This window comes from Bufo bufo, chromosome 1, assembly GCF_905171765.1.
Source record: "Bufo bufo chromosome 1, aBufBuf1.1, whole genome shotgun sequence".
NCBI lineage: Eukaryota > Metazoa > Chordata > Amphibia > Anura > Bufonidae > Bufo > Bufo bufo.
Window position 1 is genome coordinate 78332315 of NC_053389.1, and position 26912 is coordinate 78359226.

Consider the following 26912-nt stretch of genomic DNA (forward strand, 5'->3'; position numbering starts at 1 on the left):
CCTGTCGGTAGATAAATTTTTAAGAGCTCTGGGACTTATCTACGATGACCCACATCAGGTTTCCATGGCAGAATCTAAGTTGCGTTGCTTGCGGCAGGTAGAACGTTCAGCTGAGTCCTATTGCTCTGAATTTAGGAGGAGGGCAACTTACACGGAGTGGAATGACCCAGCTCTCCGTAGTCAATTTTGTCAAGGACTGTCTGAGAACCTGAAGGACGCCTTGGCATTTCACGCAAATCCAGAGTCATTGGAGGCGGGCATGTCTCTGGCGGTGCATATTGATAAACGCCTGAGGGAGACATCTAAAGTTCCACTCTCTTGGGACGCATTATCATACAGGGAAGTGGTCTCTTCTGACACTCTGGGTAGAGAGACACTCAAGCTCGTGTCTGGTGATGAGCCAATGCAATTGGGTCAGGTCACACCTGAACCAGGTGATAAAAACTTTAGGGTTAAGAAAAGACTTTGCTTTTTCTGTGGTCAAAGAGGACATTTTGTTTACGTATGTCCTTATGTTAAACATCCAGGTGAAAAGCAAAAAAAAGTCCTAATGTGTCTAGTCCTCTTCTCACTCTTGGTAGGTGGATGGGGAAGTTGAGAATGTACTTTTGACTTTTATCGGTTGTACCCGATTTCTCCTGCCTGCCAAGGTGGCGCTTGATTCCAAAACTGTGGAAAGTATTTATTGACAGTGGGGCAGGGGTTAACTTAGTGGATGGCCAGTTTGTCCGTATGCATGGTTTGACAACAAGCGCATTAGACAAAAATATTTCTGTGTTTGCGATGATTCCGCCCCTGTCCCTCAAAAGTGTCTGTCTCAAATGGTGCAGGACATTCGCCTAAGGCCTCTTTCACACGACCGTATGGCTTTTTCAGTGTTTTGCGGTCCGTTTTTCACGGATCCGTTGTTGCGTTTTTTGTTTCTGTTCTGTTTTTCCGTTCCGTTTTTTTTCCGTATGGCATATACAGTATACAGTAATTACATACAAAAAATTGGGCTTGGCATAAAATTTTCAATAGATGGTTCCACAAAAACGGAAAAGATATGGAAGACATACGAATGCATTTCCGTATGTGTTCCATTTTATTGCAGACCCATTGACTTGAATGGAGTCACGGAACGTGATTTGCGGGCAATAATAGGACATGTTCTATCTTTCAATGGAACGGAAAAATGGAAATACGGAAATGGAATGCATACGGAGTACATTCAGTTTTTTTTTTGCGAAACCATTGAAATGAATGGTTCCGTATACGGAACGCAAAAAATGGCCCGTAAAAAAAACGGTCGTGTGAAAAAGGCCTAAAGGTGGGAGATTCTCATATTGAATCTATCTCCTGTTATGTATTGGAGGGTTTGCCTGCTCCTCTGGTGTTAGGTTTACCATGGTTTACCAAACATAACCCTACTATCGATTGGCAAGCGAGACAGATTCTCAATTGGAGTGATTTCTGCCTGGACAACTGTCTTAGCACGTCGCTTTCTGTTGTAACTTCTAAAATGTTACCTCCTTTCGGATTTTTCTGATGTATTCTCTAAGGGTGGAGAAGTATGATTGCCCCGTCAACCTTATTTCTGGAGCTAGATTACCAAAGTCTCGGTTGTTTAATCTTTCTGAACCCGAAAGAGTAGCCATGCGAGAGTATATCACCAAGAGTTTGGCTAAAGGTCATATTAGACCATCCAAATCACCAATGGCGGCAGGGTACTTTGTTAAAAAAAAGGATGGAAATCTTAGGCCATGTTTGGACTTCCGTGAGTTTAATCGCATCACTATCCGTGATCCCTATCTCCTTTCTTTGATTCCAGATTTATTCAATCAGATTGTCGGCGCCAAGGTGTTTCTCTAAGTTGGATTTGAGGGGGGCTGTAACAGTCCTACAGGCTCACCTGAGTTAGAGGACCGCTGGCTGGAGGTAGGAGTGGAGCCCAGTGGCAAGGACCGCAGGCAGGTAGTAGGTGCAGGAAGTCTGGCAGAGGCGTAAACGGTAGGCAGGCGGTGGGTCAGGGCAGGTGGCAGTAAGCGTAGTCAGACAATCCGGATGGCAACGGTGGTAGCAGTTCAGTAGGTAGGGATAAAGCAGAAGAGTAGTCGGTAGGCAGGCGGTGGGTCAGGGCAGGTGGCAGTAAGCGTGGTCAGACAATCCGGATGGCAACGGTGGTAGCAGTTCAGTAGGTAGGGACAAAGCAGAAGAGTAGTCGGTAGGCAATTCCTGGTCAGCAGTGGACTTCCAGTAGTAGCAAGAGCAGCAGATGAGGAGAAGCTTGATCAAGGCTCAGGAGCTCAATAATCAGCAAGCTAGAGTGCAAGGGGCTGGACTTATATAGGGAAGTACCAGGTGTGGGGAATCAAGGGTGATGAGCAAGGCTTGGCAAGACTGAGGTTACATAATAGGTTTCAGGGAGGAATGTCCAGAGAGGACGGTAGCCTAGTAAGCAGGGCTACCGCCTGGGATGTGGCTGGTCACGGGTTTGAATCCCGACAGGGGCATATAATCTGATAAGAGTCAAGGAAGGGAACAAATGGAAAACGGCCTTTAATACTCCTGAGGGTCATTTTGAGAATCTGGTCATGCCTTTTGGTTTGTCCAATGCTCCTGCGGTTTTTCAACACTTCATCAATGACATCTTTCATCATCTGGTGAGCAGGTTTGTGGTGGTTTATCTGGATGATATTTTAATTTATTCCCCTGATATGGAGATGCATAAGGATCCTGTTAGACAGGTCTTACAGATCCTAAGAGAGAATAAATTGTATGCCAAAATGGAGAAGTGTGTATTTGCAGTCTCTGCAGTGCAATTCCTGGGGTACCTTCTCTCATCTACGGGATTTCGTATGGATACAGAAAAAGTCCGTGCTGTGTTGGACTGGGATCGACCCGAAGATCTGAAGGCACTCATGCGATTTTTGGGGTTCACCAACTACTACCGTAAATTTATCTTGAATTACTCAACTGTTGTTAAACGATTAACTGATATGACTAAGAAAGGCGTGGATTTCTCAGTCTGGTCTGAAGAAGCATTGCATGCTTTTTCAGCAATAAAGGAATATTTTGCTTCTGCTCCTATTCTGGTACAACCGGATGTGTCACAACCATTTATTGTGGAAGTTGACACATCAGAGGTAGGGGTTTGTCGCAGGGTTCTTCTCCTAGCAAATGGCGCCCTTTTGCTTTTTTTTCTAAAAAACTCTCTTCTGCCGAAAGAAATTATTATGTAGGTAATAGTCCCTATCAGATTGGAACAGTTTTATTGGAGTCCAGGAGAAATGGGACTACTTAAAAGTGGCAACAGAAAATTGCATTAGGCTTGTCAGTAAAAGCAAAAAATGGAAGAGACCACTGTGGTACTCAGCAGAAGTGGCCAAAATCATTAAAAACAAAAAGATAGCATTTAGGAATTACAAAAAAAAATTAAAATGAGGATGACAGGCACATTTATAAGATTAGGCAGAGAGAGGCCAAACAAGTTATAAGAGCTTCTAAAGCACAGGCAGAAGAGAAATGAGCTCAGTCAGGGAAAAAAGGCGATAAGGCATTTGTTAGAGATGTGTGAATTTTATTCTATATTTTTTGTATTTCTAGGACTGTAATGAGTTAACTTTTTCTTCTTCAAGTGCCTCCCACCCCCCTCTTTGTTTCAAGACTGGAGAAGAGAGGGGGGGGGAGAGCTGTGCTGTGGGAAGGGTCTGTTTTATCATCTTTGTACAGGTGTATAGATTGTGGAGGAATGCATAAGCCAATCATATGACTTGATGATATGTATATATTATTCACTGCCTATAGAGAAGCACCTCCTTGAAGTGTCACATATGACGTATGCAGTATTATTGTTAGGATAAACGCCATTACAAAATGGCGATGATAACCAGATGTTTACATTAGTTCACATTCCAAAGTAGTGCCCAGTGCGCAGATGCCAGGGTGTTATCTCCTCTCTCTTATCTCTTCTTCCTTTTGAGCCAATGAAATAATGCCTGGGCCTCAGAAAGTACTGCCCTTTTCTGAAGATACATATACCACTTACTTTCTGTAATAAATTAGAGATTGCTTTGACCAGCTTCTGTGTCAGTGTCCAGTCTCTCAACCACGGATATTAACCCCCTGGGGGTACATTAATTTGGAGCACCAGAGTGTATCTCAAATGCTCTAATTTAGGGCTACTTTAACAGATGGCACCCCAGATGGGACCCCAAGGCGAAGGGAGCATCAACAGCCGACACACAAGAGGCCCCAGGACTTGACGAACGGCAGAGAGGAGATGGCCGGCTTTAATAGAACGGTAAGAATACTCTTACCCGCCTTAATGCCATTTAGTTCATCACTTCATGTTGGCTTAGTCTGCTGTGAGGTGGTACCCATGTAAGAATAGTAGTCGGCTAATATGCTGAAAGCCTGGGGTCCATAGAACCATAATCTGAATTGATAGATCACTCTGGTGTGTATATGTTTTGTGTGTATCTGTGATTTATCTGAGGAGTGAATTGAGCACAGACGGTAAAACCACAGACAAAGGGAGGGGACAGTAACCTCCTGGTTTGGAAGGGGGCGCTGTAGCGCCGAAGTGTGGGACAAAGTAAACTCCGGCTGACCTGGCCAGGGAGACGCATGGAGCCACATGACCCTTAGATAAGGGAAGACTGCAGAGATATTCTCCACCTGACCTGACCCCCAGGAAGATGCGTGCGGAGCCCGCCTGACCCCTGGAAAGGGGAAGACATGCGGGGAGTCCCAGCTGACTAGTCAGACGTGATAGTCAGATTTGAGCCAACCAGAGGGGAGGGTGAATCCTTTGTCTGTGGAGGAAAGGGTTAAAGAGGAGTAACCTCTGTTTTGTGTGTGTCAGTCTGAAATACTGCTGTTGAAATGGGTCAGTCCCAGTATTATGAAGAAGGAGAAAATACAGCCCCTAGCTAGTAGCGAGGGAAGAGGGGGATTATAGGATGTGATATAAATGGAGAATTGAAAGTTAAAATGTGAAAAAGAATGTTAGAGAAAGTGTGGCCCCGGACAGCAGCTCGCCCGGCTGGCAACAGGGATGAAAATCTGTAAGAATCTGTGAAGTTAGTGCTTACAGACTGTGGGCATCAGAACTCCTGTGATGTTGAGGGGGGGGGGGGTTCTAATGAGTGAGAAAACAGAGCAGTGTCAGGATGTTAATTGATGGCACTAGCAAGAAAGAAAGTGCCCCAGTGTCTGCAATCAGAAAGGCTCTTGTGTTAAATGTTCAGAAATGAACTGGTTAAGTTTTGTTACCCTAATAATATGTGTGTGTTTAAATAGGGAATCATGCAGAGTAAGTGATGTGTAATATATTATACAAGACAAAGAATTGTTTAATAATTTTCTTTCTTCTTTCCCAAGCAGTGTAATGTGGTAATCCAGCTTTTAACAAAATGACTGTATGATTATAACATGTATATTGTCTTCTTATAAGAGTTGATTAATCACAGAATGAAGAACAGAAGACATTGGAAAACACAGCACAACAGTGACATAGAACATCAGCAATTCTGGGTGTGGTTATCTGTTTCCAGGAAAGCTGTGTTTGTCTGTGCTGCAAGTTTTGGGATGAAACAAAGAAAACTATGTGGCTGGGTTGGAAGACAAATGATTCAGTGGAATGTGAATGGGTGTGGCTTTGAGTTGTAGTTGAGCCGAAAATGTGTGAAGACTGATGGATGTTTTTAGCAGAGCTGTGAATGCAATTCATATGTTATGTATAAGGGCGTGGTTATGAGCTGTTTGTGAAAATGAGTACATGAAAATGTGAATGCGTATGGAGTACGATATTTGTTTTTTTAAATAATATGCGCATTGAGAATTTTATTTTATTTTCCTTAGAAGATTTTTGGTTTTTTATTGGTGCCAACAGTGTTGATTGAGCTGTAATTTTTTTTAAATTGAAGTCAATGAAAGTTTCTTATGGGCCCTTTGTGTGTTCAGATCTGTTTGTTTCAATGTTTGAAGTTACGTGTTACATGTTAAGTGTTGTGCTAAACATCAGAGCTCTGTTCTAATGGACAGCTGGCACACTACTGACAGACAAAAGGAGGACCACAGCGTCCTACTGAAAGGGGTGGACTTAGATGACTCAGAGCGGAGGGAGGAGGATAGGGGTGGATGTTACAGACAACGACAGCCCTTGTGCCCATCCACTAGTTATAAGACACTCCCATGGAAGATGAGTCCTGTTTTCCAGTATATTAATTCCGCGATAGGAAAAGTTGGATACTTCTGTAAGCCAAAATGCAGAGTAACATCAAGCAGCATTGGCTGGTTCAGTGGTGCCAACCATAGGTAGCGTTCCTTTGGCATTGCTTCAGCCCTGATGTCAAACGCCTCATTGAAGTGAGGAAAAAGTAAGTCTGCCACCCTATAATGGTCCTGGTAGATGGGCCTGCAGAGTCTGTGGGACCCAGATCCCAGAAGAGAGAGTGTTGTGCTGTGTGTGGTACTCCTCGTCCACACCACACGAGAGGATTGTATTCTATGTTGACCATGCCCGGATCACTGTCCGTCCCCACAGACACCCATGTTTTTTTGTCATAAGGAAAACACAAAGACAGATGAGGGGGAAGGGGAGTTAGATCAAGATTAGGAAACAGGAAATCCAGTATCGGTTCTACTTTTAAATATTTTTAGCAGACTCAGTCTGGCCCAATGATATCCCTCATTCTGGGTGATAAAAGAAGTAGTCCCGTTTTTGATTGATACTGGAGCAGCCAAGACAGTTGTGCACAGCAAACATGGCCTCCCCTGATTTACTCTCCAAGGACACCAGTCTTTGGGTAGAAGTGGATGGGAAAGTAGTACACTCCCCTTTCAACAGAAACCATCCATATTAGATTTGCCCCTAACCAAGATGCGCTTGCCCATTTGCTGGTCAGTGGTAACGCCCCTTGTTGCCTCCTGGGTGCAGATTTGCTTGCAAAAGTACATGCTAGTATCTCATATCAGAAGGACGGCACTGTGAAGCTTACAGGTGCCCTCAACGACCAGGAACTTTGTTTGTTGGCCATTAGTGATAAAATTCCCTGGTCCATGTTTGTATCAGTACTCCCAGAAGCTGAGAAAAGCAAAACCACTCACCATTGGATGGTACATGACCTACATGCCGTTAATGAAGCCACAGTTTCTAACACCCACATCGTGCCCAATACACACACCTTGTTGGCTCTGGTTCCGATTACCTCTACTCATTCCACTGTGATTGATTTGTCCTTTAGTCCCTACCACCTCACAGATGAGGTGGTTGATGCTTTTTATGCCTAGAGCTGGCAATTTTGTGCTCCCCCACACTGGGCCTATCAGATTATTACATTTAGATTGTATTGTTATGAAGTGAGTGGCCATGACTCAGCTGTCCTCACCCAACTTCATGGCCAGCAATAACGCCCCGTAGCATATTATTCAGCCAAACTTGATCCCGTGGCCAGAGGTGCCCCTTTCTGCATCAGAGCTGTAGTAGTTGTACTAGCTATGCTTGATGAGATACAAGCATTTGACTAAAGTACATTTTCGAGTTTTTGCTTCACTTCCAGGTTTTGATAAAGTACCAGCAACACACCCACTTGTGTCTGGAGATTGGGTGGTAGTAAAAGACACGTTAGAAAAGTCCTAAAACCCTGGTTTGATGGTCCATTCCGAGTGTTGTTGACCACAAGCACAGTGAAGCTCAAAGAAAAGCATAATTGGATTGATTTCAAGGAAGTGTTGAGACTGGTTTTCCCTTGTGTGACTGTTGATCATGACTCAAAAGAATATGGAAAATTGTATGAAAACTTCGGTCCAGTCAAATCAGAAGCACTGATGACCTCCAGTCTCCCCCATGTGATGTCAACGCAAATTAGGGAAAGATCATCTGACTTCCCCGTGCTCAAATCCAGTGTCATGGGAGGCTGTTCACTAGGAATGGCTTGTCGTGGAAGCTGGTGAAGAGGAGGCGGAGCAATGGGACAGATGTTTAGGGAGAGTATTAAAATTCAAGGGGGGACTGTTAGAGATGTGTGAATTTAATTCTATATTTTTTGTATCTCTAGGACTGTCATGAGTTAACTTTTTCTTCTTCAAGTGCCTGTCACGGCTGAGGATGGGGGAAATCGTGCGATGCCAGTTGATGTTATGGCTGCTCGGCCAGGACAACAGGATTAGGGAGCAGGTCAACTCCTACAGCATCCCTAACCTGACCCTAACTCCTATCTGCATGGGCCGACCTTAAAGGTAGGAGGACCCATGCGCAGGAACCTAGGAGCCCTGACTTACCCTCCATCCGGTCCCTGGGCTAAGGAGCAGGGTAAGACAACCTACTCCTCCTAGGCACGGAGGAGCAGGAGTCTCAATGGCCAAGCTGCTGGAAAAGGGGGAACATAAACAGCTCTATGGATATGGCAGGTGAACAAGGAGTTCCACCTACGTGCCACAGCCTGACTGGATCCCTGTGCTGGCAGGGTGCAGATCACAACGCATCCCCACACAGGGACCCAGATCCATAGCTGCACAAAATCACAAGGAAACATCAAATAGACATCACATATAACTAGACATAAACTTAAATGTGACATTATGGTTATGACCACAGGGGTGGCTCTCACTGGCAGGTAGAAAACACAGGAGGCTGCTCCAGCTAAACATGGCTGAAGCAACCTGCAGACCTGGGAAAACAGTGAGGCTTTATAGGCCAAGAAGCCACACCCCACAGTCGGACACACCCAGTGAAACACACACACACTGGGAAGGGAGTTAACCCTTCCAGCACCAAAGAAGGGAAACACACACTTAAAAGGAGAAGTGCCCAAACAACACACACACTGTGGCTGTTGCCGCAGGCAACGACATGGGTGGCACTCATGTCCTGGGAGTCAGCCCGAAGGCCGGGACACTGCCACCACATGTACACACAACGACCAAACGTTGCCATGGGCAACCACAGTGAGGGGAAGATGTAAGTGCACACCACACATAACACAAAGTGTACACAGACATACATACACACACACCTAACAGAAAGATTGCTAGGTGCAACCGCATGCACAACATAGCAAGCTGCCACAATACAGCTCAGAGTGCTATGCTGCCACATACCGTTGCCAGCGGCAACCACAGGTGAGGCAAATACCACAGCCCTCACCTGTGATTGACAAACAAACTAAACCGCTGACAACCACATGCGGTTGAGGAGTCACGGTCATAGCCATGGCCGTGACACTCCCACCCCTCAAAGCCCCCCCACCGAAAAAAAAGGAAACTGGTGAGAGACTAAACACAAGGGGATAGGAGAAGGGAACGTCCACTCTCAGGACATGGTTCCCAGAAAGTCGCTGTCAGCTGCATCCTCTCCCAGCACACAACACAGCCAGTCCGACGAGGCCTGCAGCCCGCACCAGCGACACAAGAATGGAACCACTGAGAGTGGACGAGGGGACTCTCCACACTCGTCCCCACTCCAGTCGCTGGCAGCAGACACTCCTAACCAGCACGTAGCCGGACCACTTACGGAGTGCTGCCAGCAAACGACCAGAGATGAGAACATGGAGAGGGACGAGGGATCCCCAACACGGACACGGAAGGTAAGGTGGCGGGGAATAAGCCACCAACCGTGCCGTTAACGGAGATCCCCCCGGAACGCTCTCCCTCCGGAGAACGCGCATGCAGGCCACAAGAGGATGGCACTGCATGCTGCACCCTCTTTCGAAGGTATGCATACCGCATACCAAAGAAACACCACCGTGCAATAAAATCAGGGGGACGCCAAAACGAGGCAACGGTGAAGGGATGGCGGGGAAACGCCACTCACCGCGCCGTCAGAGGCGAAACGCCCAGAACGCTCTCCCTCCGAAGAGCGCGCATGTACCCCTTACGCAGGCGGCGGTACATGCTTCACCCTCTTTCGAGGGACAGATACTCACACCCCTCAAAGCCCCTCCCAACAACAAAAGGGGAAGGTTGGTGAGGCACAAAAAACAATGGGAGGGGGGGAGGGGAATGACAAACAAGGAGACACCAGCACGGACACGGTGAGAAAGGAATGGCGGGAATGCCACTCACCACGCCGTAACCGGTGATACCCCTATAACGCTCTCCCTCCGGAGAACGCGCATGCACCCCTTCCGCAGATGGCGGTACATGCTGCCCCCTCTTTCGAGGGACGCCACGTGAGAAGCGACTGTGGTCATACTGTCACGGCTGAGGATGGGGGAAATCCTCAGCCGTGCGATGCCAGTTGATGTTATGGCTGCTCGGCCAGGACAACAGGATTAGGGAGCAGGTCACCTCCTACAGCATCCCTAACCTGACCCTAACTCCTATCTGCATGGGCCGACCTTAAAGGTAGGAGGACCCATGCGCAGGAACCTAGGAGCCCTGATTTACCCTCCGTCCGGTCCCTGGGCTAAGGAGCAGGGTAAGACAACCCACTCCTCCTAGGCACGGAGGAGCAGGAGTCTCAATGGCCAAGCTGCTGGAAAAGGGGGAACATAAACAGCTCTATGGATATGGCAGGTGAACAAGGAGTTCCACCTACCTGCCACAGCCTTGCTGACTGGATCCCTGTGCTGGCAGGGTGCAGATCACAACGCATCCCCACACAGGGACCCAGATCCATAGCTGCACAAAATCACAAGGAAACATCAAATAGACATCACACATAACTAGACATAAACTTAAATGTGACATTATGGTTATGACCACAGGGGTGGCTCTCACTGGCAGGTAGAAAACACAGGAGGCTGCTCCAGCTAAACATGGCTGAAGCAACCTGCAGACCTGGGAAAACAGTGAGGCTTTATAGGCCAAGAAGCCACACCCCACAGTCGGACACACCCAGTGAAACACACACACACTGGGAAGGGAGTTAACCCTTCCAGCACCAAAGAAGGGAAACACACACTTAAAAGGAGAAGTGTCCAAACAACACACACACTGTGGCTGTTGCCGCAGGCAACGACATGGGTGGCACTCATGTCCTGGGAGTCAGCCCGAAGGCCGGGACACTGCCACCACATGTACACACAACGACCAAACGTTGCCACGGGCAACCACAGTGAGGGGAAGATGTAAGTGCACACCACACATAACACAAAGTGTACACAGACATACATACACACACACCTAACAGAAAGATTGCTAGGTGCAACCGCATGCACAACATAGCAAGCTGCCACAATACAGCTCAGAGTGCTATGCTGCCACATACTGTTGCCAGCGGCAACCACAGGTGAGGCAAATACCACAGCCCTCACCTGTGATTGACAAACAAACTAAACCACTGACAACCGCATGCGGTTGAGGAGTCACGGTCATAGCCATGGCCGTGACAGTGCCTCCCACCCCCCTCTTTGTTTCAAGACCGGAGAAAAGAGGGGGGGGGGCTGTGCTGTGGAAAGGGTCTGTTTTCTCATCTTTGTACAGGTGTATAGATTGTGGAGGAATGCATAAGCCTATCATATGACTTGATGATATGTATATATTATTCACTGCCTATAGAGAAGCACCTCCTTGAAGTGTCACATATGACGTATGCAGTATTATTGTTAGGATAAACGCCATTACAAAATGGCGACGATAACCAGATGTTTACATTAGTTCACATTCCAAAGTAGTGCCCAGTGCGCAGATGCCAGGGTGTTATCTCCTCTCTCTTATCTCTTCTTCCTTTTGAGCCAATGAAATAATGCCTGGGCCTCAGAAAGTACTGCCCTTTTCTGAAGATACATATACCACTTACTTTCTGTAATAAATTAGAGATTGCTTTGACCAGCTTCTGTGTCAGTGTCCAGTCTCTCAACCACGCGTGGATATTAACCCCCTAGGGGTACATTGATTTGGAGCACCAGAGTGTATCTCAAATGCTCTAATTTAGGGCTACTTTAACACATTCTTCAGATACATAAAGGAAACTAAAACAAGGAATTACCAAATTAAAAACAAAAGAAGGAAGGTATATGGAAGAAGATAAAGAACTAGCTGACTGCCTCAATGAATACTTCTGTTTAGTTTTTACAAAGGAAAATGAAGGAAAAGGACCTCAGTTAGGAAAGAAGACTAATGAATCTTTTGATGCATGTGTCTTTACAGAGGAAGAGGTTCTAAGTCAGCTGCCTAAAATTAATACAAATAAGTCACAGGGGCCTGATGGGATACACCCAAACCTATTAAAAGAGCTCAGCGGTGAACTAGCAAAACCATTAACAGATTTATTTAACCAATCACTGGCAACAGGAGTCGTCCCAGAAGATTGAAAATTAGCAAATGTTGTGCCCATTGACAAGAAAGGTAGTAGGGAGGAATCGGGCAACTATAGGCCAGTAAGCCTGACAACAATAGTAGGGAAATTAATGGAAACCATACTTAAGGAGAGGATTGTGAAACATCTAAAATCCCATGGATTGAAAGATGAAAAACAGCATGGGTTTACTTCAGGGAGATCATGTCAAACTAATCTTATTGATTTTTTTGATTGGGTGACTAAAATAATAGATGGCGGAGGTGCAGTAGACATTGCTTATCTAGACTTTAGTAAGGCTTTTGATACTGTCCCACATAGAAGGCTTATCAATAAATTGCAGTCTTCGGGCTTGAACTCCCATATTGTTGAATGGATTAGGCAGTGGCTGAGGGACAGACAACAGAGGGTTGTAGTCAATGGAGTATATTCAGACCATGGTCTTGTTACCAGTGGGGTACCTCAGGGATCTGTTCTGGGACCCATATTTGTTAATATCTTTATCAGCGAAATTGCAGAAGGCCTCGATAGTAAGGTGTGTCTTTTTGCTGATGACACAAAGATTTGTAACAGGGTTGATGTTCCTGGAGGGATACACCAAATGGAAAAGGATTTAGGAAAACTAGAGGAATGGTCAAAAATCTGGCAACTAAAATGTAATGTTGATAAGTGCAAGATAATGCACCTGGGGCATAAAACCCAAGAGCAGAATATAAAATCAGTGATACAGTCCTAACCTCACAATCGAACGGGCAGACTGAGCACACTAACCAGAATCTGGAGACTTATTTTAGATGTTTTGTCTCTGAGAATCAAGAGGCGTGGTATTTATTTTTGTCGTTGGCGAGTTTGCCATAAAAACCCATAGACAGGAGTCCACTGATAAGTCGCCGTTTTTTGGTGCATATGGGTTCCATCCGCAGTTTGGAACATTTTCTGGTACTGAGACGTCTGGTATACCTGAAGAGGAAAGATTCTCCTCTTCGTTGTCATCTATTTGGCGGAAGATTCAAAACTATTTAAATAAAATGGGAAAAAAGTATAAACATATGGCTGACAAGAGACGTGTGAGTGGTCCGGACCTGAGAGTGGGTGATTCTGTGTGGCTGTCCACAAGAAACATTAAGTTGAAGGTACCCTCTTGGAAGTTGGGGCCAAGGCCATACAAGATCTCTGCAATTATTAATCCGTTTGCTATTTGTCTTAAGCTTCCGCGGGCTTTGAAGATTCATAATGTGCTTCACAAGTCATTGCTGAAAAGATATGTTAAACCTGCTGAACCATCCTCCGTGCCACCACCTCCTGTCATGGTGGATGGTAATCTTGAGTTTAAAATTGCCAGGATAGTGAACTCATGTATTCTTCGTGGATCTATTCAGTACCTCATGCACTGGAAGGGTTACAGTCCAGAGGAAAGAATGTGGGTTCCTGTGACTGACGTGAATGCCAGTCGCCTTGTGAGGGCCTTTCACAGGACGCATCCTGATTAAGTCGGTCCTGGGTGTCCGGAGGCCACCCGTAGAAGGGGGGTACTGTCACGGTCCCTCCTGTGAGAGAGGTGAGAAGAATGGATAGACTTGCTGCACGTGAGGCTATCTGACAGGTCTCTCTGTTTTCCTCTATGTATGTTGTTGTTTGGCAGGATCTCACCTCTCCTCAGGTGCCGCCAGTGGCGTACACACAATCCATGGGGCCCCGGTGCAAAACTGATCCATGGGGCCCCCTCCCCGTCGACGCCCCTCCAACCCGCCGCCGCGTGCGTGCGTGTATGTGTATATATGTATATATATATATATATATATATATATATATATATTATACTGTATATTACTATATACAAAAGGATGATATTCGGTATAACCCACGGTATTCCCACGCAAAACCAGCTCTGCTACATTATGTAGCAGTGCTGGTTTTGTCATGCATTTCTTTTGCCTTCATATGGTAAAATACTTCATTGGCCTATCAATGGCTTTATAACTAACTCTGCTATATTTCTGTAGCCTACAACCTCTGACTGCCCAGTTGGGCTGAAACTACTACACCCAACATGTTCTGGCAGTAATAGTAAATGGATATTGGTGCAATTCTGAGCTACTAGTCTATATAATACATATGTAGCCTACATATTTATTATATAGACTAGTAGCTCAGAATTGCACCAATATCTATTTACTATTACTGCCAGAACATGTTGGGTGTAGTAGTTTCAGCCCAACTGGGCAGTCAGAGGTTGTAGGCCACAGAAATATAGCAGAGTTAGTTATAAAGCCATTGATAGGCCAATGAAGTATTTTACCATATGAAGGCAAAAGAAATGCATGACAAAACCAGCTCTGCTAGATCCAAGCATATACTAGAAGCTCAATAGAAGTGCCTACACAAAAGAGCTGCACCCCAAGACAACAGAAAAAACCCCATTACTTCATAGCACAAGTCACCAGTCATAACTTTACATACATTGCCCAACTCTCAGCCCCCATCAGACCTCACTCACTCTGAAAGCCGGACTGGCTTCTTTGCACAGCGCTCTCCTTCTCCCTTTCTTTTCCGGCGCCTTCTCCCTGTTCCTGCATCTCAACGTCATGTCCTGCACGCCGCACCGCCGGCGGGGGAGGAGACTCAGGGGGAGGAGACTCAAGGGAGGGTAGGGCTGGCAGCAAGGAAACTTAACACTGGGGGGCGGGCCCTGGGCCTGCCGCCCGGGATATATAGGCACAGCACTACTGCAGGGCGGGTCCACAGGAGGCCGGGGAGGAGACTCAGGGGGAGGAGACTCAAGGGAGGGTAGGGCTGGCAGCAAGGAAAGTCAACACTGGGGGGCGGGCCCCGGGCCGGCTGCCCGGGTTATACAGGCACAGCACTACTGCAGGGCGGGTCCACAAGCGGCCGGGCCCCCTTGAGTGCCGGGCCCGGTCACAAGTGCGACCCCTGCGACCCCTGTATGTACGCCACTGGGTGCCGCTCATTATCAGTGATGAGGCTCTATTTAGATCCGCCTCACACTGCTGACCATGCGGTTGATAGTTTCTGCTTGGAGTTGCTAGTGCTGGTTTGTCTTGGATCTCCTGCTTCTCCATACATCTCTAAGCTAAGTACTTGTTGCCTTCGCTGTTTCTTATTATCTGGTGTGTGTTGTTTCTAGGCCTCAGGGAGACGCAGGTTCCTTCATTCTGAAGGAACCAGCTGTCTCATCCCCTGCTACCAAATTCTAGGGCTCGTCAGTTTTAGCAGGGCATAGGTATCTGGTGTATGAGTATTTCCACCATCAGGATCTGCTCATACTGGCAGGAGTTAGGAAAAGGCCTAGGGATTACTAGGAGGTCACCATCCCTCTTCCTTAGCTTTTGAGGCCTAGATTGTTGTCTATTCGTTGTGGTGTGTATTTGGTGTTTTCCCTTACCCTTAACCTGTGACAATATGTGTGCAAACAGCCTTAATTACCCACCAAGCCAGCTCTACGACAGGTGACTTTATTCATGAGCTACCTACTGCCACTTTTGAAAGTAGGAAGTGTTCATAATAATGTGACTCAACCGTGTATATGGTATTGCCTCCATGGTGTAATAACTGGAATTTCAGAAGGCATGCATTACAACTTCATGTACAGGAATCACCTTTCAGGACTACCACCTTCATCCTTGTCTCCTAATTTCTATCTAGAACCGTTAGTGAGCATGTCCACCACGCCTATATTAAAGAAAGCACACCAGGTGCTAAATTAATATACATAGTGGTGTAAAATATAATAAGTTGGTAGATGCTCACCTGGTTTTGTTGTGCTGTTCAGGGTTTGGATAAAGATGGCTAAGACTCTTCTGTGGACAGATCCCAGGGAATCACTGGGTCAGTTATGAATCAATTTTACAAATGCAGGAAAGGCATGTCCGTGCTAAGAGCTGCTTCTTCATGTGTTCTTCTGATCACTGATAAGCACTGCTTACACATTACAAGAGATACCATTCCCTGGTTTTTATTGAAACGACTCTGCATAACCCTGTTTCCACCCTTTTTATGGTATTCGTACTTTTGCATTCTAAAGATTACATAAATTCCTCTAAGTTTCGTTTCTAATGAAATGAGTCATTCTTTGAGTAAATATACCTATCCAGGCTAATTCTTTAAGGCTGACTAGACTATATTATGGTGTAATAAAGCAGGAACAATTCAGTTTTCTTCCTTTCCACAATGGCAAGGAACCTTAATGGCTACTGTCACTTTAAATGGTACTATGCAATTGATGGTTTGGTTCCTCTCACACTTGGCTGGTAAATATTCTTGAACAGGTCAACCGTTGCAACACTTGGTGTTGTCTTGTCTAGGCCAAGGAGATTGAGCTCTATACCACAGATCATCCAGGATGTCAAGCCTTCCTAAGTTATATAATGGCTCTTGCCACTATTGGCCTAAGAGAGGTCATCCCCTATCACAGCATAGCCCATGTGTTATCTGAGGGGGATCTACAGAGGTCCCGTTGAAATGAATAGAAAGAGTACGGCTCTATTCACTTATATGGGGCTTACAGAAATAGCCAGCACTTGCCTATGTTAAAGCCACACTTAATTAGGGCATTTAAGATACACTCTGGTGTTCCGAATCAATGTACCCTCAGGGGGTTAAATATCCACGCGTGGTAGAAAGACTGAACACTGACACAGAAGTTGGTCAAAGCAATCTCTCTCTCTAACTTTTATTACATGAGGTAAGCATATATTTATCTTCAGAAGAGGGCAGTCCTCACTGAGACACAAACCATTGTTTCATTGGTCAAAGAGAAAAAGAGATAAGAGAAACAGAGATAACACTCTTAACATCTGCGCAGTGGGTACCACCTTGGAATGTTAAGCTAATGTAAACATCTAAGGGTTTCCATTTTGTAATGGTGGACAGTCTAACAATACTACTGCATACGTCACATGTGACACTTCAAAGAGGTGCTTCTCTATAGGCAGTGAACAACATATATCATCAAGTCATATGATTGGTTTACACATTCCACCACACTCCATGGGACACCTGCAGAAAGGTGAGAAATCAGACACTGCACACAGCACAGCCCTTTGCCCCCCTTCCTCTCTTCTCCGGCTTGAGACAAAGAGAGGGGTGGGAGGGAGGCACTTGGAAGAGAAAAAGTTTAACTCATTACAGTCCTAGATATACAAAAAATATAAAATAAAATTCACACATCTTTAACAGTAAAATTCACATATCTTTAACACCTATTTTCGGCATCCCCTAGAAATGAAGAGGGCGGCCCTGCATGCGTGGTGCGTCCTTTGTCACTTTATGGGCTACATTCTAAGGACATGTGTGGATCCCAGAGGTGGGATCCCCACATAGAAGACATTGGGGGCATATCCTAGCGATAAGATATTCAAGATGGGATAATCCATTTAAGTCAAAGTAATGGCCCTTACTGACAGATCTCACCTCCTCCTGTAGGATAGTCTCCAGGAATGCTGTTCCTGGTGTCATGCATTAAGGCCTCATGCACGCAACCATATTTATTTTGCAGTCTGCAAAATGCAGATCCATGAAATATGGATACGGTCCATTCCACAAATAAAGTCAATGGGTCCCCAAAAAATGCAGACATCGAACGGACGGTACCTATATTTTGCAGATGCGCATTTTGTGGACTGTGCAGGAGGCCTAACATAGGGAATACTTACACTGCTCACCAGCTCTTACACTATGGCTATATTGGATTGCAATTAGATTGAGCGAACCTGCCTTTTGTTTAAGAGAATTACGGAATCCATCACGTAATTAAATGCCGGCATGCCAAACGGAAAACATTTAGAGGCATTCTGTTTTGCATGCCGTCATAATACAAGTATATGGCCAGCAGAACGGAACCCTCGGGGCTGGCCATACACTTTTTTATGTGGCATACCGCATTGAATTTACATAAGGCAGGTTCGCTCAACTCTAATTGCAATGTACCACCAAGCAGGTTTTGACATGCATTACATGAGCCTATGCATTGGGCCTGAGCTTCATGGCCAAACTATTTAAAGTAATCAAACACTGACCATAAGAAAAAAAATAAAAAGCATAGTTGCCAAGAATCCCAAATTTGCAGCGACTGTATTCAAATTTCAGAGGTAGTCCTAACCAATTCTAGGGTAAATAATTGACAGGGTTTATGTAGACCCTGCCTTTACTTGGTGCTTCCAGGTGAGTTTGGGGTGTTCCCGTGGCTTGCATGCCCAGAATTTACCAACTGTAATGTTGGTAAATATAAAAAATGAACAAACAGCAGCTGGTGCTATACAGATACATTTTATTGAAAAACTCAGGGCTATACAATTTTTTTTATTATATGCAATTAAAAAAAGTATATACAAAAACCCCTTTAACAAGAGGTGTCCCTGGAATCATTGTGAGCAGTTCTGGATCACTTCATGGAGAGTGCTTGTTCTGTGAGCTGTGGAAGGTCCTGGAGAATACTCGCGTTATAACCAGAGACTGGGACAGTGCCGACTTGAGGTGCCACACAAATGTTGTATGTGCAAGTTATTCTTTGAGTCTTTTTTCAAAAGTCGCAAATGATACAGTACTGTATATCTGCTGAAAAGTGCTGTAAGCAGAAAGCAAACTCCCTTTCTACTCCAAAACCAATAGTGAAGCTGAGGTCACAAAATTTTGCTCAAGGTACCACATGCTACATCACTTGTGACATTTTGACCACAAAACTCTGGCACTCAAGGTTTCATTATGTCCCCCTGTATGCCTTTAAAGAGTGTTCTATTACTAATAGTGACCTCCAAACCCTATGCCTTCAAGAGACCCAAGTCTTGCAGATGGTGTTTGTAACTACTGTCATTTGTCCAAACATTTTGGGCCTTTTTGCATTTTTATACCACTCACTCCAGTTTCAAATATGGGTGGGAAAGTCGGTTGGTTAGCTACGTTAATGAATTTTACTCCAGATTTATCACTGAGACTTTTTTTTTAAAGTCACTCACTCCAGTAGGAGGGTAGGGTAGGAAAACTGGAGCAGCTTTTCTAGACAAAAGTGTTAGGTTAAGGCCTCATGCACGCGACCGTTGTTGTGTTCCGTTCCGCAAAATGGGGTTCCGTTGTTCCGTGATCCGTTTCCGTGTGTCTTCCTTTATTTTTGGTAGACCACCAGAAGGTAAAAAAAAGGTCTAAGACAGGTTTGCCTGCAAATGATAGGAATAAAACGGACGCGGACGAATCTTGTGTGCCTCCATGTTTTTTAGTGGTCCCAATGACTTGAAGGGGTCTGCGAACCTTTTTCCGCGTAAATAATAGGACAGGTTATATTTTTTTGACGGACTGGAACCACGGATCATGGATGGCAATCGGTGCATTAGCCGAGTTTTCAACGGACCCATTCAAAATGGGTCCGCAAAAAATCACGAAAAACGGCGCAACAGACACGGAATAAAACAACGGTCGTGTGCATGAGGCCTAAGGATAAGGGCTCATGCACACGACAGTATTTCGCGTTCAGTATACTGGCGTTTTTTTAGTTCAGTATGCGGTACATATACTGAACCATTCATTTCAATGGTTCAGCAAAAAAAAACTGAAGTGTCTCAGTGTGCATTCCGTTTCAGTATTTCCGTACCGTGAAAAGATAGAACATGTCCTATTCTTGTCCGCAAATCATGGTGATTGGCTCCATTCAAGTCAATGGGTCCGAAAAAATGTGTCTTTCGTGTGTCTGGGCCGTATGTCTTCCGTATCCGTTCCGTTTTTGCGGAACCATCTATTGAAAATGTTATGCCCAGCCCAATTTTTTCTATGTAATTACTGTATAATGTATATGGCATACGGAAAAACGGAAAGGAAACACAACGGAACGGATCCGTAAAAAACGGACCGCAAAACACTGAAAAAGCCATACGGTTGTGTGCATGAGCCCTAAGACACATTTATCAAACCACTTTTCCCTTCATGATAAATTTAGGGAGCTATACGGTTGCTGTGGCAGCCACACTGCATGTTGACGTACGCTGTAGGGGCTAAAAATATACTTTTTTTTTATTATAAAAAAGCTAGTTTCAGCTTTTAGAATGCAGAGTGGAAAATGTGAAAAAACTATATATATATATTTTTTTTTTACACAGTTCCAAGGGGTTAAACCTAAAAAGCAAAACTAAGCACACATGTGAAAAAAAAAGGGAGTTTCCAAAATGTAAGATTTTCAAGGAAACGAAACTATATGGGAAGTTTTTACAAGAAATTACAAGCAAAGGAATCGCGCATAAGCTCCATGTTTTTAACTCCTTCAGGATATGTTGTAGATTTTTAAGGCTTCATTTTTAGATAAAAATAAATTTGTCATTCACCATACACCAACATTAACACACTGGCTCACATTTACTGATATGAGTGCACCTAGATTTTGTCTTAAATTGTGCCAAAATGTGGGGCAATTTGGTGCACCTAGGTTTAGAGAATTATCTATGCCTATAATGATAGCAACAGACAAGTGAACAATTAAAACAAGAGGAATGAGGGCCCTGGAGCTTACACTCTATGTGGAGATAGGGATGACACAGGAGGTAACAAGTGCTTGTTATGTACAATGGTCCAGCCATCTTAACACAATAGGGGAGTAGATATTGGGCTGCATGAGCTGTCACCAGCCGATATCTGTAGTGCTTCTGGGTAGGGATGAGCGAACCTGAGGTATTCAGGTTCGGTGTTCGGGTTTTGGGTGAATTCCATTATGGATTCGGCTATCACGGAATGCAAAACGAAAACCTTTAAGAGGCATTCCGTCATAATAGAAGTCTATGGGCAGCATAACGGATCCTTCTGGTTTCCGTTATGCAGGAGTCCTGTCCTGCATAAAGGAAACCAGATGGATCCGTTATGCTGCCCATAGACTTCTATTATGACGGAATGACTCTTAGGCTTATTGCACACGAATGTGTGCGCTCCGTGGCCGTATTGCAAACCGCATTTGAGGATCTGCAATAAACAGGCACCATTCCGTGTGCATTCCGTATCACGGATGCGGACCCATTCACTTCAATGAGTCCGCAAATCCGGAGATGCGGAACGGAAGCACGGGTTTCGTCCCGTACTGCCTTTCCGCAAAAAGATAGAACATGTCCTATATTTTTGCGGAACGGCCGAATCCGGACCTATTAAAGTCAATGGGTCCGCGATCCGCTGCGGCTGCCCCATGGTTGGTGTTCGTACATTGCGGCCCGCAGCACGGCCACGGCGCACACACATGTTCGTGTGCAAGAGGCCTTAAAGGTAGATTGAATTGTTCCTGAAATTCGGATGGAAGTGAATTTGATTCACTTTGATACGCTCAACATTACGAATACAGTTGAGCGGACACCTGGATGTTCGGGTTCGGCAGGTTCGGCCGAACTTGAAAAAAAAATTGGGGTTCGGCACCCTAACTTGACCCCGAACCCAAACCTCATTGAAGTTAATGGGGACCTGAACTTTTGAGCACTAAAATGGCTGTAAAATTGTCATGGAAAGAGCTAGAGGGCTGCAAAAGGCAGCAAAATGTGCTTAAAGGGAACCTGTCATGTGGATATTTGATTATAATCTAACTAATTATATACAATCATTAACTACTAAAAAGTACCTTAGATGTATTCACTTACTGGTGTGACAGATGGTTACCTCATAATATACACACAAAGGTGCCACATGCCGCATGCTAATGAGCTGATTTGAGTCCAGCATGATGTCAGTGAGTCCAGCGTTTTTTTTATAAACAGCTATAGCCACTCCCCTGCCCACCTGCTGCTGATTCATATGGAAAATAACTGTCAATCAGCCGCAGGTGGGCGGGGAGAGTCAGGAGCTCATGAATATTCAGGACTCATCATTATCAGGTGGAGATTTTCAATACAAGACGTTGGCAGATTGACTGGGTCAATTAAAGAAAGTGACCCAGCTTTTTGCTAAGAGAATCAGTGACTTATTTATGTTGCCCTTAGTTAGGACACCATAAAACTGTTGACAGGTTCCCTTTAAAAGCATGGCAAATGCTCTGCAAACAAATGTGGATAGGGAAATGAATAAAAAAAACATAAAAGACCTTAAAAAAATAAAAATTAGGAATGATGTAGGAGGAAGAGGTTGAGGAGGCGGTGAATGGGTGGATGTGGCAGTGTAGGCTCACGTGGCGGCCTAGGTGGAAGCGGCGACGAAGGAGGAATAGGTAGCCAACACAGATGTGTGTTATTTTGCATTTTTACATAGGGGTATCCCCCAAAATATTGGGACATATATATATATATATATATATATATATAAAAAAGGAATAAGTGCACTTGAGTACAAGGATGGATGGTTGAGGCTGTTAGAACTGTCTATTCTGCACAAGGTACAGACAAGTCCTGAAGGATCCAAGCCTGGTTCATTTTAATGAACGTGAGCTTGTCCACGTTGGCTGTGGACAGGCGGCTGAGTCTGTCTGTAATAACGCCTCCTGCCGTGCTAAATACACGTTCAGAGAGTACACTGGCTGCAGGGCAGGCCAGCACCTCCAAGGCATACAGGGCAAGCTCTGGCCATGTGGACAATTTGGAGACCCAGAAGTTGAATGGGGCAGAACCATCAGTCATTACGTGTAGTCGTGTGCACAGGTACTGTTCCACCATGTTGTTCAAATGCTGCCTCCTGCTAACACGCTCCATATCAGCAGTTGGGGCCAGTTGTTGCGGCGAGGGGACAAAGCTTTTCCACATGTCGGCCATGCTAACCCTGCCTTCTGAGGTGCTGGCGCTGACACAGCTGCATGGCGACCTCTTCCTCCTCCCCTGCCTTCGCCTTCCACTTGTCCCCCGGCGTCAGTCGGGAATGCTCTCATGAGAGCGTCTACCAGCGTGCGCCTGTAGTCGCGCATCTTCCGATCACGCTCCAGTGAGGGAATTAAGGACGGCACATTGTCTTTGTAACGGGGATCCAGCAAGGTGGCCACCCAGTAGTCAGCACACGTTAAAATGTGGGCAACTCTGCAGTCGTTGAGCGACTACATGCTGCAGTGCCTGCGCATGTGTGCCAGGCTGCCCAGAGGTAAGGACAAGCTGTCCTCTGTGGGAGGCGTATTGTCTGCGTCCTCCGTATCCCCCCAGCCACGCACCAGTGATGGGCACGAGCTGCGTTGGGTGCCACCCCGCTGTGAACATGCTTCATCCCCATCCTCCTCCTCCTCGTCCTCCAGTAGTGGGCCCTGGCTGGCCAAATTTGTACCTGGCCTCTGCTGTTGCAAAAATCCTCTTTCTGAGCCACTTCTAAAAGACAAGCCTGAAAGTGTTAGAGATGACCCCTCTTCCTCCTCCTCGTCCTGGGCCACATCCTCTTACATCATCGCCCCAAGTGTTTTCTCAAGGAGACATAAAAGTGGTATTGTAACGCTGATAACGGCGTCATCGCCACTGGCCATGTTGGTGGAGTACTCGAAACAGCGCAACAGGGCACACAGGTCTCGCATGGAGGCCCAGTCATTGGTGGTGAAGTGGTGCTGTTCCGCAGTTCGACTCACCCGTGCGTGCTGCAGCTGAAACTCCACTATGGCCTGCTGCTGCTCGCACAGTCTCTCCAGCATGTACAAGGTGGAGTTCCACCTGGTGGGCACGTCGCATATGAGGCGGTGAGCGGGAAGGCCGAAGTTACGCTGTAGAGCAGATAGCCGAGCGGTGGCAGGATGAGAACGCCGGAAGCGCGTACAGACGGCCAGCACTTTATGCAGCAGCTCTGACATGTCGGGGTAGTTGTGAATGAATTTCTGCACCACCAAATTCAGCACATGCGCCAGGCAAGGGATGTGCGTCAAACCGTCTAGTCCCAGAGCTGCAACGAGATTTCGCCCATTATCGCACACCACCAGGCCGGGCTTGAGTTTCACTGGCAGCAACCACTTGTCGGTCTGTTGTTCTATACCCCGCCACAACTCCTGCGCGGTGTGGGGCCTGTCCCCCAAACACATTAGTTTCAGAACGGCCTGCTGACTTTTAGGAGGAGGAAGCCGAGTAGGAAGAGGAGGCAACAGGAGGCAAAGAATGATGCCCTGCGATCCTTGGCTGCGGAAGGACGTGCGCCAAACAGCTCTCCGCCTGGGGCCCAGCCGCCACTACATTTACCCAATGTGCAGTTAGGGAGATAGTCAGGTCCATAAATATTGGCACATTGACACAAATCTAATATTTCTGGCTCTATACACCACCACAATGGATTTGAAATAAAACAAACAAGATGTGCTTTAACTGCAGACTGTCAGCTTTAATTTGTGGATATTTACATCCAAATCAGGTGAACGGTGTAGGAATTACAACAGTTTGCATATGTGCCTCCCACTTGTTAAGGAACCAAAAGTAATGGGACAGAATAATAATCATAAATCAAGCTTTCACTTTTTAATACTTGGTTGCAAATCCTTTGCAGTCAATTACAGCCTGAAGTCTGGAACGCATAGACATCACCAGGCGCTGCGTTTCATCCCTGGTGATGCTCTGCCAGGCCTCTACTGCAACTGTCTTCAGTTCCTGCTTGTTCTTGGGGCATTTTCCCTTCAGTTTTGTCTGCAGCAAGTGAAATGCTCAATCGGATTCAGGTCAGGTGATTGACTTGGCCATTGCATAACATTCCACTTCTTTCCCTTAAAAAACTCCTTAGTTGCTTTTGCAGTATGCTTTGGGTCATTGTCCATCTGCACTGTGAAGCGCCGTCCAATGAGTTCTCAAGCATTTGGCTGAATATGAGCAGATAATATTGCCCAAAACACTTTAGAATTCATCCTGCTGCTTTTGTCAGCAGTCACATCATCAATAAATACAAGAGAACCAGTTCCTTTGGCAGCCATACATGCCCATGCCATGACACTACCACCACCACCATGCTTCACTGATGAGGTGGTATGCTTAGGATCATGAGCAGTTCCTTTCCTTCTCCATGCTCTTCTCTTCCCATCACTCTGGTACAAGTTGATCTTGGTCTCATCTGTCCATAGGATGTTGTTCCAGAACTATGAAGGCTTTTTTAGATGTCGTTTGGCAAACTCTAATCTGGCCTTCCTGTTTTTGAGGCTCACCAATGGTTTACATCTTGTTGTGAACCCTCTGTATTCAATCTGGTGAAGTTTTCTCTTGATTGTTGACTTTGACACACATACACCTACCTCCTGGAGAGTGCTCTTGATCTGGTCAACTGTCGTGAAGGGTGTTTTCTTCACCAGGGAAAGAATTCTTTGGTCATCCACCACAGTTGTTTTCCGTAGTCTTCTGGGTCTTTTGGTGTTGCTGAGCTCACCGATGCGTTGCTTCTTTTTAAGAATGTTCCAAACAGTTGCTTTGGCCACGCCTAATGTTTTTGCTATCTTTCTGATGGGTTTGTTTTGTTTTTTTCAGCATAATGATGGCTTGCTTCACTGATAGTGACAGCTCTATGGATCTCATCTTGAGAGTTGACAGCAACAGATTCCAAATGCAAATAGCACACTTGAAATGAACTCTGGACCTTTTATCTGCTCAATGTAATTGGGATAATGAGGGAATAACACACACCTGGCCATGGAACAGCTGAGAAGCCAATTGTCCCATTACTTTTGGCCCCTTAACAAGTGGGAGGCACATATGCAAACTGTTGTAATTCCTACACCGTTCACCTGATTTGGATGTAAATACCCTCAAATTAAAGCTGACAGTCTGCAGTTAAAGCACATCTTGTTAGTTTTATTTCAAATCCATTGTGGTGGTGTATAGAGCCAAAAATTTTAGAATTGTGTTGATGTCCCAATATTTATGGACCTGACTGTATAGTGTCCCTGGCCGTGCTTACTGGTCCACGTATCTGTGGTTAGGTGGACCTTGCCACAGATGGTGTTGCGCAGTGCACACTTGATTTTATCCGATACTTGGTTGTGCAGGGAGGGCACGGCTCTCCTGGAGAAGTAGTCGCGGCTGGGAACGACGTACTGTGGGACAGCAAGCGACATGAGCTGTTTGAAGCTGTCCGTCTCCACCAGCCTGAATGACAGCATTTCAAAGGCCAGCAGTTTAGAAATGCTGGCATTCAGGGCCAGGGATCGAGGGTGGCTAGGTGGGAATTTACGCTTTCTCTCAAAGGTTTGTGAGATGGAGAGCTGATCGTTTCCGTGTGACATGGTGGAGATGCTTGGTGACGGAGGTGGTGTTGTTGGTGGCACATCCTCTGTTTGCTGGGCGGCAGGTGCCAACGTTCCTCCAGAGGCGAAGGAAGAGGCCGAGGCAGCAGCAGAAGAGGGAGCAGGCCTGAGCCCTTTCTTGGTTTTGAAGGTGTTTATTCCACTGCAGTCCGTGTCTCTCATGTAGATGCCTGGTCATGCAGGTTGTGCTAAGGTTCAGAACGTTAATGCCTCGCTTCAGGCTCTGATGGCACAGCGTGCAAACCACTCGGGTCTTGTCGTCAGCACATTGTGTGAAGAAGTGCTATGCCAGGGAACTCCTTGAAGCTGCCTTTGGTGTGCTCGGTCCCTGGTGACGGTGGCCAGTAGCAGGCAAACTGTTTTGGCAACGGCTGCTCTGCTTTTGCACCCTGCTCCCGCTTTTGCTACGCTGTTGGCTCGGTCTCACCACTGCCTCTTCCTCCGAACTCTGAAAGTCAGTGGCACGACCTTCATTCCATGTGGGGTCTAGGACCTCATCGTCCCCTGCATCGTCTTCCACCCAGTCTTCCTCCCTAACATCCTTTTCGGTCT

At 45.9% G+C, this 26912-nt stretch overlaps 1 protein-coding gene across 1 annotated transcript in view; it reads right to left on the bottom strand.

The window, feature by feature from the left end:
* The window catches only part of LOC120989164, a 122424-nt gene extending 106249 nt beyond the window's left edge, over nucleotides 1–16175 (bottom strand). The window contains exon 1 of the mRNA XM_040417124.1: nucleotides 15992–16175. The gene's annotated coding sequence lies outside the window, so the exon portion shown is untranslated. The remainder of the gene's footprint in view (nucleotides 1–15991) is intronic.
* Between the last annotated feature and the right edge of the window lie 10737 nt (nucleotides 16176–26912).